Source organism: Egretta garzetta, unplaced genomic scaffold (genome assembly GCF_000687185.1).
Source record: "Egretta garzetta isolate BGI_Z169 unplaced genomic scaffold, ASM68718v1 scaffold5, whole genome shotgun sequence".
Taxonomy (NCBI): Eukaryota; Metazoa; Chordata; class Aves; order Pelecaniformes; family Ardeidae; genus Egretta; species Egretta garzetta.
In genome coordinates, this window is record NW_009259707.1 from 590,243 (window position 1) to 595,660 (window position 5,418).

Consider the following 5,418-nt stretch of genomic DNA (forward strand, 5'->3'; position numbering starts at 1 on the left):
AGCTAAGGGAGATGAGTAACAAGCTGTACAGCTGCTCAAGCTGCGGTCCGTGCAGTATGTGCTAGGTCTCATGGTCAACAGATAAAGTTTTCACATTACTCACTACTTCACTGTCCCGAAGTCTGAAGAGCAAACTCTTAAACCAAGCAGACACATTCCTATAATACACAGCATGCACGTTTCAAGTAAACATCAGTATTTTTACTTCAAATGAAATGTCAGACTGATCAAAACTATGCCCCAAGCCCCAAAGTTCTTAAAATATCGGAGCACGTGCATGTTGCATCACTTACGGTTCACAAGCATGTTCTGGTCTGCTTCCTCCGTTCTCTTCACATCCAACTACCTGACTGCTTTCTGCTCCCATACGTGAGCTCTGTCGAACAGTAAGAGCTACTATTACGGTACACAAAATATTTTTTTGTTTCCAGATTGCTCTGCTGCAGTCCTGAGCATGAAAACATACACACTTGAGCTACCCCTCTACATCTTTCAGTTGTGGATAATGGAGGGGTAGAGGGAGAAGGTATTTTTAAATGGTCAGGCCACTAAGTCTCACTACAAGGACTCCATGGACTGTTTTGGGAACCTAGATACCCACCGCACTTGTAGACACTCAGGATAGGATCCATCTCCCTAAACATGGGCATCTAGTGTCAGTTTAGGTTATCGCTGTGAATCCATCCGGCCTCCCAACGCCAGACCACAACAGCAAGGCTTTTCACCAGAGCAGCCCCACACAGCTGCCACAGACACTCTACAGCAACTCAGATAATACTCAAATTTAACTACACTCCTACATGTGGAAAAATGAATCGAGGTCCTAAGGTAGACTCCATTCGATATTAAGACACATACATTTGGGTAACTATGAGATGGGTGTTTCAGGTCTCATTCTAGTCAGTAGAAATCTAATTAACACAACCAACGGAGTGCAGAGAGCCAGTCAGCTCCCCCTAAGAGAGACATCTATGTTTGGTCAGCTGAATTACTGGTTTTGCTCCACTGACAATGGAAACTTCCAGGAAAATGGCAAAATCTAGACTGATGGCAAAGCAATCCAGCAGCGTTTCATCTGCCTCCCAGTACATCTAGCCTGGCTCATCACCATTACTATTTTTGGACTATGGCCGCAAGAGAAGAGGCGTATTACTTTGCATACTGGCCAACATAACCAATTCAGGTGCTTCTCAAGAGAAAATTAAGGGATATAAGGTTGAAAAGAAAATCTTAATGAAGCAGAAAATAACTCTTCGGACTGAGTCTTACTTCTACACATACTTGTATGATTTCTTTAAACTTAAATAAAGAGAAGCCTAACTGTAGGCAGTAGCATAGCTTTGTAATAAAAGTTGGCCTTTTGTGGTACAAATATTTATTTCCTCGTGTTAAAATTTATCCTGAAGGCTTTACATTTTATTGTGAGCAGCATGAAGAAGTGAAAGGAAATTGTACTTCCTTCATTTCCTTAAAACAGGTTTCTCTTAGTTGGCTTCTAAGCAAGAAGGATTAAACATCCTTAAGCTCATCCTTGGCACCTCCGATAGCTGTAGTGGAGTGATACTGCATGTACAAATGGGAAGAAATCAGCCTGAAAGAGGCCACCCTTCTAAAATTAAACTCTTGGAAAAACTGATGCCAAATGTGATCTTGGTTATTCTGATACGATCAGTGGGACTCACCATCACTGCAATGAATCAAAGCCTGCTGCAGAGAACAAATATAAATACCAAGATTCTTTATTTTAGGAAAAAAAAAACCAAACACCAAACAGGTCTGTATCGCCTAGATAACCACAGCAAGAAAAGCGTTCTACAAGCAGCAGGCCCAACAAAGGCTGATTGCCTACATACTGAGCCATGCACCTCCACAAACGATTTGCCAAGCCCCAGCTTCCCTTCTTCCCCAATACCTTTGGTCCCTGCCCTCCCATGTCCTTCAGGCCTCCTGTCACATCCTCCAATTGCAATCCTGAGCCATACACACCCTCACTGGACTGCTGGCACACCAAGTGGAGCAGATAAGTATTCAGTTCAAGCTGGGGGGGAAAGAGCACTCATCCAGGTCTCTGTAATCTTGCTGCTGACTTTCACAAAACTTGCAGGAACTAACTTTGCTATTGGAGACCTCTGTTTACCGGTCAAACTCGCTTGACAGTGGCTAACAGGATGAAAGATGTCGTGGAAGAGGCAGGACTGATTTACAGTGCAGTAGTGTAAGCCAAGCTAAAACACAAGAGAGAAAAAATAAAGCTGCTCAGTTTAATTGTAGATTGCTTTCTTGACAGCTTATGACTTCACAGTGGGCAGTCATATAATACAAGATTGGATACAGAAAGTAATGTCACACTCTTGAGCCTAGAAGTGATGATACTGTTTCTATATGAAAAAGCAAGAATTCTGTAAGATGACTGAAGAATGCTGTTGGGAGACATGACAAAGCCAATTGCTTCACTTCCCATCCTTCTCTACCTCCATGCATGCCATGTGATCAAGTTGATTCCACTGCTGTGGGAGCAATTCAAATATCCCGCCTCTGTAAAGTGGGGATCGCCAAGGGTTGCACCCTGGCAGGTCCGCGGTAGTTATACCCGGATTTGGAAACAGGAGTCCTCATGGGTTTGGGGTTGCATGGATCAAGAGCAAAAGCTTCAAAATGAGGGCAGTAGAAGGTCACTCTCATTTTCCACTTATCTGAACATAACAGCTGAGTTAGCAGCTGTCTCTAAAACCTTCCCAGAAAGACCAACACCTGCTTCTGGGGCATTTCGGGGAACCTCTCCCACCTCAACACATGCCTCTGTTTCAGAGGCCTCATTTCAGCTACAATGCTCAAGCCAGAAACAACAACGCTTTTCCAGTTTCAAAGAAAACTTTTTTCGCATACAAACTCAAAGTGAACATACCCACTTTAACTGGAACAGGTTTACATGCGCAAGCATCAAACTGACTCGGAAACTGTAATTTAAAAGCAGCAGGAGGAAGCTATGTGCTAGCACCAGCATATGGTACCTATAGGTATTTTTAGAACAAAAGAAAGAAAGAAAGAAGGTTCTCAATGTAGATAAAAATACAGAAACTTTCACAAAGTGAGAAAGTTTTAGTACGACCGTGGACCCCTCCCCTTCCTCTCAAGATTTAAGAAATTAGAGGACAAATTGGTAAAGCAGTTTGCTTTAACTGACTCTATACCTTCACAACCTTAGCAAAGCAGTAGATGTATCAACACCACTTAACCATTAGAGTAGTTTTAATTTCAAAGAGGAATTTATCTATTATTTAAAATGACTTAAGTTTAATTTTCCCCCGTTCACACCTAAAATAATTTTTAAGCCCCAACCATCAGTTCACAAAGATCTTGCTCTTCACAGCACTGTGCATGAGCCCATTCTGTTTGGCCATGCACTTACATCACTCCCAGTGAAGGAGCAAAACTTTGGAGTCCATCCATAAGGATGCTCTCTTTGGACGGAGCAGTCACTTCACAGGTGGTGATGTCAGAGCAGCTTCGCGTTGCGGAAATGGGACTGGAGCCCACCTGAGCAGAGCCCACTGGAGCAGGACTGCTGTAGCCTCCCAGTGTAGCTCCAGCAACCATTTTTCAGAGCTCTGGCCCCAGAAATAGCTCACTCGGATGAGATAACTTTTCAGGAGAACACAAGCAAGCAGCACATAACACACAGACATTACAGAGCAACCTAAGGTGATGCACTCTGCTTTGACAACATAAGAACTATATAGATGCTAACAAAGTCATTGCATACTCTATGTGCATTTCCATGCCTCAGTTTCCTCACCTTCGTAGAGCGTTCCCTGGGCCCCTCTAAGATCCTGCGGATCACAGGTCCTCTCTATGCTTCAGACCAGCTCCCCGTGGCTATGGCTGCTTTTAACGGTCACCCATCCCCAACAAGAGCGTTTTCTTCTCTTCCAACCCCCACACTTCCTGTGCATCTTTTTTTTCTTCCCCAGCCCTTTTATCTTAAGAGGTTAGCACCGACTCCTAATTTTGTTTGGTTTGGTTTGGTTTTTTACTTCTGTTTGATCATGTTTCAAACTCAGTCCTCTACTGAGATATTTAAATCCATCTTGTTCTTCTCTGAGTTGCTGCAGTTTGCTGCCCTGACATCGCATGCTGAATAGAAGCCACTGAGCTCTAGTGAGTTACCATTACTCCTGGTCTAAGGTGGAAACATGCCTCTTGTGAGCAAATTGTGGGCTCCGCCACTCAGCAGTTTCTAAAATCTCATATTTTATTATACCTAGAAAGATCCACAAATCAACAAATACATATGCTGTTAATTGTACTAATTTTAAAGAGATTTTAAACCAACAAATACAGTGAGTGGAGTGTTAGCACCCATGACAAGCCACAGGTTTCACAGAGCTGAAGGTACAGAAGCTTGATCGCATCCTCTCTTCTGCCACAGTACGGTCAGGTGGCCATAAAAGCTATTTAGCTCTTCAGGAAAGCTGAACATGACGATAATGCTCGTTAGGTAGGAACACTGGATCTAAAGAAACCACAAACAAAAGGTCCCTTCATTACATGAGCTGATGGAAAGATCATAGAATCATAGAATGTTTTGGGTTGGAAGGGACCCCTAGAGGTCATCTAGTCCAACCCCCCCGCAGGAGCAGGGACACCGCTAACTAGATCAGGATGATGAACAAGGATTTTGCTTTTCTCAAGATTTCAGTTACCAAAACGTGAAAAAGTAGCAGACCTACAAAAGCAGTTGAGCAAAAAAAAGCAAAATAAATGGGGTTTACTGCAGGGACAAAATGGGCATCTGCCATCCGCAGCAGATATGCTCAGCAATGCCAGAGAAGAAATAGTCTTAAAGTATGACACAGTGTGAGGTGAAAATCCAGCCTAATTAATAACAGGTGGAAGCCACTGAAGTCAAACAGTTTTACACCAAAGTGCAGCTACTGCAAATAGACCAAGAGAAGGCACATGGATCCTGTTTTTCTCAAATGAATATTTGTTTTTTCTTGCAACCAGCTGCCATCTTTGCGGCTTTCTCCACACTGTAACTCCGACACAAGTTCTCCTTCTCCGTCAAAGCGCACAGAGTTGATCGCTCTTCTCGTACCGGGCATACCCGCTCCAAGATGTATCGGCCAGCATCTGGATGGTTTCAAATCAAGCTTTTTAATCCATTCCTTCACGTTACCTGTTTTTCCACAGTAAAAAGGCGACGTTTTTCAGCAGTGTCCTGGTGGATAACGGTTCCTTAGTCTGTGTGGTACCAAAAATAACTGGACGACGAAGCGCTCTTGGAAAACCTCCTGACGTGCCGGCCGCCATGGCTGCAAAGCCCTGAGGGAATATTTTCACCTCAAGGCCGCAGTAGCCGAAGGGGGGGGGTGGGGGTGGGGGGGGGGTCTCAGGGCAAAGGGCATCCATGGGGGC